At 47.0% G+C, this 13492-nt stretch overlaps 6 non-coding genes across 6 annotated transcripts; all 6 read left to right on the top strand.

The window, feature by feature from the left end:
* Positions 1-1437: 1437 nt before the first annotated feature.
* On the top strand, positions 1438-1519 carry trnas-gcu (transfer RNA serine (anticodon GCU)). Its single transcript has one exon. It is a non-coding gene; the product is annotated as a tRNA-Ser (tRNA).
* A 1748-nt stretch (positions 1520-3267) lies between these two features.
* Positions 3268-3349, top strand: trnas-gcu (transfer RNA serine (anticodon GCU)). The gene has a single exon. It is a non-coding gene; the product is annotated as a tRNA-Ser (tRNA).
* A 1758-nt stretch (positions 3350-5107) lies between these two features.
* trnas-gcu (transfer RNA serine (anticodon GCU)) lies at positions 5108-5189 on the top strand. The gene has a single exon. It is a non-coding gene; the product is annotated as a tRNA-Ser (tRNA).
* A 1764-nt stretch (positions 5190-6953) lies between these two features.
* On the top strand, positions 6954-7035 carry trnas-gcu (transfer RNA serine (anticodon GCU)). The gene has a single exon. It is a non-coding gene; the product is annotated as a tRNA-Ser (tRNA).
* Positions 7036-10857: 3822 nt separating this feature from the next.
* trnas-gcu (transfer RNA serine (anticodon GCU)) lies at positions 10858-10939 on the top strand. Its single transcript has one exon. It is a non-coding gene; the product is annotated as a tRNA-Ser (tRNA).
* A 1748-nt stretch (positions 10940-12687) lies between these two features.
* On the top strand, positions 12688-12769 carry trnas-gcu (transfer RNA serine (anticodon GCU)). The gene has a single exon. It is a non-coding gene; the product is annotated as a tRNA-Ser (tRNA).
* Positions 12770-13492: the final 723 nt, after the last annotated feature.

Raw genomic sequence — 13492 nt, 5'->3', positions numbered from 1 at the left:
TACCTTCACAATACTGGCCAATGGCAGCAAAGAGTCACGCAGCAATGCCCCCAGTCCAGTCTGACATCTTTTTTCTCCAGAAGCAGCTGAAAGGTGCTTCCACAAACAGTGACACGCTCCCAGCATAATGTGTAGGGCCCAGACTAGAGTTGGTCATTAATGTCTCGTATGCCCAGTGATTCTACCACAGGGTCTTGTTGTAGTTGGCATGCCCAGAAAACCATGAAGGCGAGGTGTCCTTTTTAGAGCCCCCAGAGTTAAAGGTCCATATGTCACGATGAAGCTACAATCCCCAACCGACAAAGGGGAATTAGCTCAAATGGGAGAGCGCTCGCTTTGCATGCGAGAGGTAGCGGGATCGATGCCCGCATTCTCCAGGGACCTTTTCCACATCCAAGAGCAGCCCTCCAGCATACTCTGTAGCCAACCCATTGGTTTTGTCCCATTATGTCTATGACTTTACTCATTATACTCACTTTTCAAGGCTTTGTGTCATCACTCCGGGGAAGCATTGAAAGGAAAAGGCAGGGAAAGAAAAAGTAGTGTTGTCGTGTAAATAGGAATGCTAGGGGTGCTACACCAATGGCAAAGGAAAAGCCTCATAGTGAGTTCAATGTGAGCCTTGACACTAAGCATGGAGAAAGGGACTTGTACCAATTGGTAAGGCAGAGAGATGAAGCTGGAAACAGCAGTTTACAGTCATTAAGGGTGGAAATGGTAATGTGCTAACAAGGGAAGGAGTACTTTGAAGGGAAGATGTGGGTGGAGACCAAAGAAAGGGGTGATTTGTGACACCGGGATAGCAGCAGGTGTGAAAGGCAAGCTTTACAGGACGGTGGTGAGAACTGCTCTGATGTATTGTTTTATGACTGTGGCACGGAGGAAAAGATAAGAGGCCGAGATGGAGTTGTCAGAGTTGAAGATGGTAAGTTTTTTATGTTGGGACTGTCCAGGATGGAAAAAGATTAGAATTGATTATGTCAGAGGGACAGCTGGGGTCGAGCGGTTTGGAGACAAAGTTAGACCGGTAAGGCTGCGGTGGTTTGGAAATGTGCAGAGGAGGAATATAAGATATACTGGGAAAAGGGTGTAAAATATGGAGCTGCTAGGCAGGAGGAAAAGAAAACTACGGATGAGAAAGTTCATGGATCTAGTGGAGGAGGACATGAAGAGGGTTGCTGTGACAGAGGAGAATGCTAGGGGCAGGGTGAGATGGAGGCAGATGATCCACTCTGGCAACCCCCAAGAAGAACAGGCTCAAAGAAGAAGCCAGCATCACTCCAGGCTTCTACCAAAGTGTTACGCAGCCCCTCGTCGGGGATCTGGAGTAGATTTCCCTGCGTCGATACACTAGCGCTCAGCTCGCATTTTGTCCATCTAGACTACGTGTTCACAGAATAAATTCCCAATTCTGCTGGCAAAGCACAGCGTCAGGGAGATGAGGTGGCCGAGAGGTTAAGGCGATGGACTGCTAATCCATTGTGCTCTGCACGCGTGGGTTCGAATCCCATCCTCGTCGAGCCCTCTTTCTACTTAATGCATGTTGTGAGATTGGCTGCCAAAGTAGGCATGATGCAATGCCTCAGTACTTCCTGTAGTACACCATGTGGTCTTGTTGCACAGGTCACGTTAAAGAGAATGGTCTGCTAATAAAATGGCCAAAAGATACTTTGTTTCCAGAATAGTCAGTGCTCCAAATGAACGCATGTGGCTTCCTTTGGCAAATGTTTATTTGCACGTCTCCTCTGAGTACCTTTCAGGTACTGTCAGGTTAACGCTGGCTTTAAACCTCATCAGTGTTTGTCCATCTGAGGTGATTGTCTCCCCTCTTACCTTCACAATACTGGCCAATGGCAGCAAAGAGTCACGCAGCAATGCCCCCAGTCCAGTCTGACATCTTTTTTCTCCAGAAGCAGCTGAAAGGTGCTTCCACAAACAGTGACACGCTCCCAGCATAATGTGTAGGGCCCAGACTAGAGTTGGTCATTAATGTCTCGTATGCACAGTGATTCTACCACAGGGTCTTGTTGTAGTTGGCATGCCCAGAAAACCATGAAGGCGAGGTGTCCTTTTTAGAGCCCCCAGAGTTAAAGGTCCATATGTCACGATGAAGCTACAGTCCCCAACCGACAAAGGGGAATTAGCTCAAATGGGAGAGCGCTCGCTTAGCATGCGAGAGGTAGCGGGATCGATGCCCGCATTCTCCAGGGACCTTTTCGACATCCAAGAGCAGCCCTCCAGCATACTCTGTAGCCAACCCATTGGTTTTGTCCCATTATGTCTATGACTTTACTCATTATACTCACTTTTCAAGGCTTTGTGTCATCACTCCGGGGAAGCATTGAAAGGAAAAGGCAGGGAAAGAAAAAGTAGTGTTGTCGTGTAAATAGGAATGCTAGGGGTGCTACACCAATGGCAAAGGAAAAGCCTCATAGTGAGTTCAATGTGAGCCTTGACACTAAGCATGGAGAAAGGGACTTGTACCAATTGGTAAGGCAGAGAGATGAAGCTGGAAACAGCAGTTTACAGTCATTAAGGGTGGAAATGGTAATGTGCTAACAAGGGAAGGAGTACTTTGAAGGGAAGATGTGGGTGGAGACCAAATAAAGGGGTGATTTGTGACACCGGGATAGCAGCAGGTGTGAAAGGCAAGCTTTACAGGACGGTGGTGAGAACTGCTCTGATGTATTGTTTTATGACTGTGGCACGGAGGAAAAGATAAGAGGCCGAGATGGAGTTGTCAGAGTTGAAGATGGTAAGTTTTTTATGTTGGGACTGTCCAGGATGGAAAAAGATTAGAATTGATTATGTCAGAGGGACAGCTGGGGTCGAGCGGTTTGGAGACAAAGTTAGACCGGTAAGGCTGCGGTGGTTTGGAAATGTGCAGAGGAGGAATATAAGATATACTGGGAAAAGGGTGTAAAATATGGAGCTGCTAGGCAGGAGGAAAAGAAAACTACGGATGAGAAAGTTCATGGATCTAGTGGAGGAGGACATGAAGAGGGTTGCTGTGACAGAGGAGAATGCTAGGGGCAGGGTGAGATGGAGGCAGATGATCCACTCTGGCAACCCCCAAGAAGAACAGGCTCAAAGAAGAAGCCAGCATCACTCCAGGCTTCTACCAAAGTGTTACGCAGCCCCTCGTCGGGGATCTGGAGTAGATTTCCCTGCGTCGATACACTAGCGCTCAGCTCGCATTTTGTCCATCTAGACTACGTGTTCACAGAATAAATTCCCAATTCTGCTGGCAAAGCACAGCGTCAGGGAGATGAGGTGGCCGAGAGGTTAAGGCGATGGACTGCTAATCCATTGTGCTCTGCACGCGTGGGTTCGAATCCCATCCTCGTCGAGCCCTCTTTCTACTTAATGCATGTTGTGAGATTGGCTGCCAAAGTAGGCATGATACAATGCCTCAGCTCTTCTTTGGCTCAGTACTTCCTATAGTACACCATGTGGTCTTGTTGCACAGGTCACGTTAAAGAGAATGGTCTGCTAATACAATGGCCAAAAGATACTTTGTTTCCAGAATAGTCAGTGCTCCAAATGAACGCATGTGGCTTCCTTTGGCAAATGTTTATTTGCACGTCTCCTCTGAGTACCTTTCAGGTACTGTCAGGTTAACGCTGGCTTTAAACCTCATCAGTGTTTGTCCATCTGAGGTGATTGTCTCCCCTCTTACCTTCACAATACTGGCCAATGGCAGCAAAGAGTCACGCAGCAATGCCCCCAGTCCAGTCTGACATCTTTTTTCTCCAGAAGCAGCTGAAAGGTGCTTCCACAAACAGTGACACGCTCCCAGCATAATGTGTAGGGCCCAGACTAGAGTTTGTCATTAATGTCTCGTATGCCCAGTTATTCTACCACAGGGTCTTGTTGTAGTTGGCATGCCCAGAAAACCATGAAGGCGAGGTGTCCTTTTTAGAGCCTCCAGAGTTAAAGGTCCATATGTCACGATGAAGCTACAGTCCCCAACCGACAAAGGGGAATTAGCTCAAATGGGAGAGCGCTCGCTTAGCATGCGAGAGGTAGCGGGATCGATGCCCGCATTCTCCAGGGACCTTTTCCACATCCAAGAGCAGCCCTCCAGCATACTCTGTAGCCAATCCATTGGTTTTGTCCCATTATGTCTATGACTTTACTCATTATACTCACTTTTCAAGGCTTTGTGTCATCACTCCGGGGAAGCATTGAAAGGAAAAGGCAGGGAAAGAAAAAGTAGTGTTGTCGTGTAAATAAGAATGCTAGGGGTGCTAGACCAAAGGAAAAGCCTCATAGTGAGTTCAATGTGAGCCTTGACACTAAGCATGGAGAAAGGGACTTGTACCAATTGGTAAGGCAGAGAGATGAAGCTGGAAACAGCAGTTTTAAGTCATTAAGGGTGGAAATGGTAATGTGCTAACAAGGGAAGGAGTACTTTGAAGGGAAGATGTGGGTGGAGACCAAAGAAAGGGGTGATTTGTGACACCGGGATAGCAGCAGGTGTGAAAGGCAAGCTTTACAGGACGGTGGTGAGAACTGCTCTGATGTATTGTTTTATGACTGTGGCACGGAGGAAAAGATAAGAGGCCGAGATGGAGTTGTCAGAGTTGAAGATGGTAAGTTTTTTATGTTGGGACTGTCCAGGATGGAAAAAGATTAGAATTGATTATGTCAGAGGGACAGCTGGGGTCGAGCGGTTTGGAGACAAAGTTAGACCGGTAAGGCTGCGGTGGTTTGGAAATGTGCAGAGGAGGAATATAAGATATACTGGGAAAAGGGTGTAAAATATGGAGCTGCTAGGCAGGAGGAAAAGAAAACTACGGATGAGAAAGTTCATGGATCTAGTGGAGGAGGACATGAAGAGGGTTGCTGTGACAGAGGCGAATGCTAGGGGCAGGGTGAGATGGAGGCAGATGATCCACTCTGGCAACCCCCAAGAAGAACAGGCTCAAAGAAGAAGCCAGCATCACTCCAGGCTTCTACCAAAGTGTTACGCAGCCCCTCGTCGGGGATCTGGAGTAGATTTCCCTGCGTCGATACACTAGCGCTCAGCTCGCATTTTGTCCATCTAGACTACGTGTTCACAGAATAAATTCCCAATTCTGCTGGCAAAGCACAGCGTCAGGGAGATGAGGTGGCCGAGAGGTTAAGGCGATGGACTGCTAATCCATTGTGCTCTGCACGCGTGGGTTCGAATCCCATCCTCGTCGAGCCCTCTTTCTACTTAATGCATGTTGTGAGATTGGCTGCCAAAGTAGGCATGATGCAATGCCTCAGCTCTTCTTTGGCTCAGTACTTCCTATAGTACACCATGTGGTCTTGTTGCACAGGTCACGTTAAAGAGAATGGTCTGCTAATAAAATGGCCAAAAGATACTTTGTTTCCAGAATAGTCAGTGCTCCAAATGAACGCATGTGGCTTCCTTTGGCAAATGTTTATTTGCACGTCTCCTCTGAGTACCTTTCAGGTACTGTCAGGTTAACGCTGGCTTTAAACCTCATCAGTGTTTGTCCATCTGAGGTGATTGTCTCCCCTCTTACCTTCACAATACTGGCCAATGGCAGCAAAGAGTCACGCAGCAATGCCCCCAGTCCAGTCTGACATCTTTTTTCTCCAGAAGCAGCTGAAAGGTGCTTCCACAAACAGTGACACGCTCCCAGCATAATGTGTAGGGCCCAGACTAGAGTTGGTCATTAATGTCTCGTATGCCCAGTGATTCTACCACAGGGTCTTGTTGTAGTTGGCATGCCCAGAAAACCATGAAGGCGAGGTGTCCTTTTTAGAGCCCCCAGAGTTAAAGGTCCATATGTCACGATGAAGCTACAATCCCCAACCGACAAAGGGGAATTAGCTCAAATGGGAGAGCGCTCGCTTTGCATGCGAGAGATAGCGGGATCGATGCCCGCATTCTCCAGGGACCTTTTCCACATCCAAGAGCAGCCCTCCAGCATACTCTGTAGCCAATCCATTGGTTTTGTCCCATTATGTCTATGACTTTACTCATTATACTCACTTTTCAAGGCTTTGTGTCATCACTCCGGGGAAGCATTGAAAGGAAAAGGCAGGGAAAGAAAAAGTAGTGTTGTCGTGTAAATAGGAATGCTAGGGGTGCTACACCAATGGCAAAGGAAAAGCCTCATAGTGAGTTCAATGTGAGCCTTGACACTAAGCATGGAGAAAGGGACTTGTACCAATTGGTAAGGCAGAGAGATGAAGCTGGAAACAGCAGTTTACAGTCATTAAGGGTGGAAATGGTAATGTGCTAACAAGGGAAGGAGTACTTTGAAGGGAAGATGTGGGTGGAGACCAAATAAAGGGGTGATTTGTGACACCGGGATAGCAGCAGGTGTGAAAGGCAAGCTTTACAGGACGGTGGTGAGAACTGCTCTGATGTATTGTTTTATGACTGTGGCACGGAGGAAAAGATAAGAGGCCGAGATGGAGTTGTGAGAGTTGAAGATGGTAAGTTTTTTATGTTGGGACTGTCCAGGATGGAAAAAGATTAGAATTGATTATGTCAGAGGGACAGCTGGGGTCGAGCGGTTTGGAGACAAAGTTAGACCGGTAAGGCTGCGGTGGTTTGGAAATGTGCAGAGGAGGAATATAAGATATACTGGGAAAAGGGTGTAAAATATGGAGCTGCTAGGCAGGAGGAAAAGAAAACTACGGATGAGAAAGTTCATGGATCTAGTGGAGGAGGACATGAAGAGGGTTGCTGTGACAGAGGAGAATGCTAGGGGCAGGGTGAGATGGAGGCAGATGATCCACTCTGGCAACCCCCAAGAAGAACAGGCTCAAAGAAGAAGCCAGCATCACTCCAGGCTTCTACCAAAGTGTTACGCAGCCCCTCGTCGGGGATCTGGAGTAGATTTCCCTGCGTCGATACACTAGCGCTCAGCTCGCATTTTGTCCATCTAGACTACGTGTTCACAGAATAAATTCCCAATTCTGCTGGCAAAACACAGCGTCAGGGAGATGAGGTGGCCGAGAGGTTAAGGCGATGGACTGCTAATCCATTGTGCTCTGCACGCGTGGGTTCGAATCCCATCCTCGTCGAGCCCTCTTTCTACTTAATGCATGTTGTGAGATTGGCTGCCAAAGTAGGCATGATGCAATGCCTCAGTACTTCCTGTAGTACACCATGTGGTCTTGTTGCACAGGTCACGTACTGCATGACTTTTTAATTTTGGGGGAAAAAAATATTTTTCCCTATTTTGGGGGAGCGTTAGGGTCACTAACAATATATCAATCATAAAATTTGACGCCCTGCCCCCCCCCAAAAAGATATTGGTTTGTTGCCTCAAGGCAACACTGTGCGACAAGGGTAGTAAAATGTCAAGTTATTCTATAATAAGTTGTATTAGTACAACAAGGATGAACAAATAAATAAACAACAAATAAACAATGTAAACATTTTACAGAACATAAAACACCAAAATACATCCAACATTTGACCCTAACCCCATGTACGCGCGCGCACGCGCACACACACTCACACACATACACACCCACACACGTGTTGTGTTTCCATCACTTTAGGGGACATTACATTAACTTACATTAATTTCCTGGAGATTTATCCTGACTCTAATCATCACAAGTCCCTGCCTGAATCTTACCTTAACCCTGACTCAAGCCTTCACCCTAAAATTGATGATTTACCTTGCAATTTGTGCCCATAAAGTAGGCGAGACCTCAAAATGTGAGTGTGTAAAGAAATTTGTGTCCCCACAACAAGTAATACATGACCACACACACACACATACCCACACAGCAAAATTGGTATGGCCCAGATGAGGCCCACACAATGTGTTTACACATGGCCCACATACCGCAAAGAATGACGGCCCTTTGGTGGCCCAGACCTGGTTTGCCAGAGGTGGCCCACACATGGGCCAGCACAAGGCCAGTTTCAGACACACTGGTGGTCCTGTGCTGGCCCATGTGTAGATTCCCTTTGGCAAACCTGATCTGGGCCACCAAAGGGCCGTCATTCATTGCAGTATGTGGGCCATCTGTAGGTGGTGTGCAGCCACGGGCCAGTTGTAGACACACTGCTGGCCCTGTGCTGGCCCAGAACGGTTTCAGCTCTGGCCCCAAATGTCGGCCTAATGTGGACCTTAATCAATCCATGCAATAACAACATGTGCCAGAACATGCAAAACAGTGCACAAGTAACATGCCGAAACTCTGTTCAGACAGTGAATGGACTGATAGCACTTTTCTACTCTCCCAGATTACTCAAAGTGCAACATGCCACATTCACCCACTTTCGCTTAACTGAGTGCTTCCTAACTACATTCATACACATTCACACTCTTGACATGCAGACTGGAGGAGCCAGGGATCGAATCACTAACCTTCCGATCAGTTTGTAACCTGCTCTACAAGCTGAGATATGGCATGCCATCGCATAAACAGTGGCGTCATTGCCAGACCTGGCACATATCTGGTTGACATACGTCTTGTCATGCCAGAAGTCAGCCAGCAGTGACGACTTGATACCAGATCCGGGCCAGACCTGCTTGCTATGTGGGCACTAACACAAACACAGGCACAGTTACTTTACCAACTGACCCCTGACCCCTGAGCTCCTAAGTGTCCCTCAAACCTCATTTAGGGATCCACTCCTCTACTTCACTGTCACTCCCTGAAAGCTCACTGTGCTCACTTTCTGAGGACCAAAAGTGCACATTCCCTTGGTTTCCTTCCATAAAAGGTATTTACATCCATGTCCTGTAATTATGAGTAGATTGTAAAGTAAAAAACATATACTATGATCATATAAATGCACACAAACACATCTGTACACACATATGCAAATGCATTATATTGCCTGAAAAAAATTGGGCTAACTGCGCAGTGTTGCCTTGAGGCAACGAATGAAAATTAACAGTTTTCCTGTATAAATAAATTTTAAAAAGTAGAACAAACAATCAAATATGCTTCTTAACATATTCATGCACATACAAGTATTTTTAATATACATTTATTTCACTATAAACATGTAAAATAGTGATCTTTATCTTGCCTCCTAATCGAGATGTCTCTCATGTAGTGCAGCTTGCAGAAAGGGGTCCTCCCCCCCCAAAATGAAAGTCACACCACCTTCAACTCATCATTTTATTGGAAAGAGATGTGTCTGGTAGCATTATTTGAAAAAAAAAAGTTGTTTTTTTTTGAAGGGCCAGTGTAAGGCATGAAAATGTGGTTTGTTGCCTCAGGGCAACGCTATGCTGTAGAGGGTTAAAGAGAATGGTCTGCTAATAAAATGGCCAAAAGATACTTTGTTTCCAGAATAGTCAGTGCTCCAAATGAACGCATGTGGCTTCCTTTGGCAAATGTTTATTTGCACGTCTCCTCTGAGTACCTTTCAGGTACTGTCAGGTTAACGCTGGCTTTAAACCTCATCAGTGTTTGTCCATCTGAGGTGATTGTCTCCCCTCTTACCTTCACAATACTGGCCAATGGCAGCAAAGAGTCACGCAGCAATGCCCCCAGTCCAGTCTGACATCTTTTTTCTCCAGAAGCAGCTGAAAGGTGCTTCCACAAACAGTGACACGCTCCCAGCATAATGTGTAGGGCCCAGACTAGAGTTGGTCATTAATGTCTCGTATGCACAGTGATTCTACCACAGGGTCTTGTTGTAGTTGGCATGCCCAGAAAACCATGAAGGCGAGGTGTCCTTTTTAGAGCCCCCAGAGTTAAAGGTCCATATGTCACGATGAAGCTACAATCCCCAACCGACAAAGGGGAATTAGCTCAAATGGGAGAGCGCTCGCTTTGCATGCGAGAGGTAGCGGGATCGATGCCCGCATTCTCCAGGGACCTTTTCCACATCCAAGAGCAGCCCTCCAGCATACTCTGTAGCCAACCCATTGGTTTTGTCCCATTATGTCTATGACTTTACTCATTATACTCACTTTTCAAGGCTTTGTGTCATCACTCCGGGGAAGCATTGAAAGGAAAAGGCAGGGAAAGAAAAAGTAGTGTTGTCGTGTAAATAAGAATGCTAGGGGTGCTAGACCAAAGGAAAAGCCTCATAGTGAGTTCAATGTGAGCCTTGACACTAAGCATGGAGAAAGGGACTTGTACCAATTGGTAAGGCAGAGAGATGAAGCTGGAAACAGCAGTTTTAAGTCATTAAGGGTGGAAATGGTAATGTGCTAACAAGGGAAGGAGTACTTTGAAGGGAAGATGTGGGTGGAGACCAAAGAAAGGGGTGATTTGTGACACCGGGATAGCAGCAGGTGTGAAAGGCGAGCTTTACAGGACGGTGGTGAGAACTGCTCTGATGTATTGTTTTATGACTGTGGCACGGAGGAAAAGATAAGAGGCCGAGATGGAGTTGTCAGAGTTGAAGATGGTAAGTTTTTTATGTTGGGACTGTCCAGGATGGAAAAAGATTAGAATTGATTATGTCAGAGGGACAGCTGGGGTCGAGCGGTTTGGAGACAAAGTTAGACCGGTAAGGCTGCGGTGGTTTGGAAATGTGCAGAGGAGGAATATAAGATATACTGGGAAAAGGGTGTAAAATATGGAGCTGCTAGGCAGGAGGAAAAGAAAACTACGGATGAGAAAGTTCATGGATCTAGTGGAGGAGGACATGAAGAGGGTTGCTGTGACAGAGGCGAATGCTAGGGGCAGGGTGAGATGGAGGCAGATGATCCACTCTGGCAACCCCCAAGAAGAACAGGCTCAAAGAAGAAGCCAGCATCACTCCAGGCTTCTACCAAAGTGTTACGCAGCCCCTCGTCGGGGATCTGGAGTAGATTTCCCTGCGTCGATACACTAGCGCTCAGCTCGCATTTTGTCCATCTAGACTACGTGTTCACAGAATAAATTCCCAATTCTGCTGGCAAAGCACAGCGTCAGGGAGATGAGGTGGCCGAGAGGTTAAGGCGATGGACTGCTAATCCATTGTGCTCTGCACGCGTGGGTTCGAATCCCATCCTCGTCGAGCCCTCTTTCTACTTAATGCATGTTGTGAGATTGGCTGCCAAAGTAGGCATGATGCAATGCCTCAGTACTTCCTGTAGTACACCATGTGGTCTTGTTGCACAGGTCACGTTAAAGAGAATGGTCTGCTAATAAAATGGCCAAAAGATACTTTGTTTCCAGAATAGTCAGTGCTCCAAATGAACGCATGTGGCTTCCTTTGGCAAATGTTTATTTGCACGTCTCCTCTGAGTACCTTTCAGGTACTGTCAGGTTAACGCTGGCTTTAAACCTCATCAGTGTTTGTCCATCTGAGGTGATTGTCTCCCCTCTTACCTTCACAATACTGGCCAATGGCAGCAAAGAGTCACGCAGCAATGCCCCCAGTCCAGTCTGACATCTTTTTTCTCCAGAAGCAGCTGAAAGGTGCTTCCACAAACAGTGACACGCTCCCAGCATAATGTGTAGGGCCCAGACTAGAGTTGGTCATTAATGTCTCGTATGCACAGTGATTCTACCACAGGGTCTTGTTGTAGTTGGCATGCCCAGAAAACCATGAAGGCGAGGTGTCCTTTTTAGAGCCCCCAGAGTTAAAGGTCCATATGTCACGATGAAGCTACAGTCCCCAACCGACAAAGGGGAATTAGCTCAAATGGGAGAGCGCTCGCTTAGCATGCGAGAGGTAGCGGGATCGATGCCCGCATTCTCCAGGGACCTTTTCGACATCCAAGAGCAGCCCTCCAGCATACTCTGTAGCCAACCCATTGGTTTTGTCCCATTATGTCTATGACTTTACTCATTATACTCACTTTTCAAGGCTTTGTGTCATCACTCCGGGGAAGCATTGAAAGGAAAACGCAGGGAAAGAAAAAGTAGTGTTGTCGTGTAAATAGGAATGCTAGGGGTGCTACACCAATGGCAAAGGAAAAGCCTCATAGTGAGTTCAATGTGAGCCTTGACACTAAGCATGGAGAAAGGGACTTGTACCAATTGGTAAGGCAGAGAGATGAAGCTGGAAACAGCAGTTTACAGTCATTAAGGGTGGAAATGGTAATGTGCTAACAAGGGAAGGAGTACTTTGAAGGGAAGATGTGGGTGGAGACCAAATAAAGGGGTGATTTGTGACACCGTAATAGCAGCAGGTGTGAAAGGCAAGCTTTACAGGACGGTGGTGAGAACTGCTCTGATGTATTGTTTTATGACTGTGGCACGGAGGAAAAGATAAGAGGCCGAGATGGAGTTGTCAGAGTTGAAGATGGTAAGTTTTTTATGTTGGGACTGTCCAGGATGGAAAAAGATTAGAATTGATTATGTCAGAGGGACAGCTGGGGTCGAGCGGTTTGGAGACAAAGTTAGACCGGTAAGGCTGCGGTGGTTTGGAAATGTGCAGAGGAGGAATATAAGATATACTGGGAAAAGGGTGTAAAATATGGAGCTGCTAGGCAGGAGGAAAAGAAAACTACGGATGAGAAAGTTCATGGATCTAGTGGAGGAGGACATGAAGAGGGTTGCTGTGACAGAGGAGAATGCTAGGGGCAGGGTGAGATGGAGGCAGATGATCCACTCTGGCAACCCCCAAGAAGAACAGGCTCAAAGAAGAAGCCAGCATCACTCCAGGCTTCTACCAAAGTGTTACGCAGCCCCTCGTCGGGGATCTGGAGTAGATTTCCCTGCGTCGATACACTAGCGCTCAGCTCGCATTTTGTCCATCTAGACTACGTGTTCACAGAATAAATTCCCAATTCTGCTGGCAAAGCACAGCGTCAGGGAGATGAGGTGGCCGAGAGGTTAAGGCGATGGACTGCTAATCCATTGTGCTCTGCACGCGTGGGTTCGAATCCCATCCTCGTCGAGCCCTCTTTCTACTTAATGCATGTTGTGAGATTGGCTGCCAAAGTAGGCATGATACAATACCTCAGCTCTTCTTTGGCTCAGTACTTCCTATAGTACACCATGTGGTCTTGTTGCACAGGTCACGTTAAAGAGAATGGTCTGCTAATACAATGGCCAAAAGATACTTTGTTTCCAGAATAGTCAGTGCTCCAAATGAACGCATGTGGCTTCCTTTGGCAAATGTTTATTTGCACGTCTCCTCTGAGTACCTTTCAGGTACTGTCAGGTTAACGCTGGCTTTAAACCTCATCAGTGTTTGTCCATCTGAGGTGATTGTCTCCCCTCTTACCTTCACAATACTGGCCAATGGCAGCAAAGAGTCACGCAGCAATGCCCCCAGTCCAGTCTGACATCTTTTTTCTCCAGAAGCAGCTGAAAGGTGCTTCCACAAACAGTGACACGCTCCCAGCATAATGTGTAGGGCCCAGACTAGAGTTTGTCATTAATGTCTCGTATGCCCAGTTATTCTACCACAGGGTCTTGTTGTAGTTGGCATGCCCAGAAAACCATGAAGGCGAGGTGTCCTTTTTAGAGCCTCCAGAGTTAAAGGTCCATATGTCACGATGAAGCTACAGTCCCCAACCGACAAAGGGGAATTAGCTCAAATGGGAGAGCGCTCGCTTAGCATGCGAGAGGTAGCGGGATCGATGCCCGTATTCTCCAGGGACCTTTTCCACATCCA

Source organism: Pelmatolapia mariae, linkage group LG3_W (genome assembly GCF_036321145.2).
Source record: "Pelmatolapia mariae isolate MD_Pm_ZW linkage group LG3_W, Pm_UMD_F_2, whole genome shotgun sequence".
Taxonomy (NCBI): domain Eukaryota; kingdom Metazoa; phylum Chordata; class Actinopteri; order Cichliformes; family Cichlidae; genus Pelmatolapia; species Pelmatolapia mariae.
The sequence above is the reverse complement of the archived record's forward strand: the minus strand, read 5'-3'. Positions and strand labels throughout refer to the sequence as shown.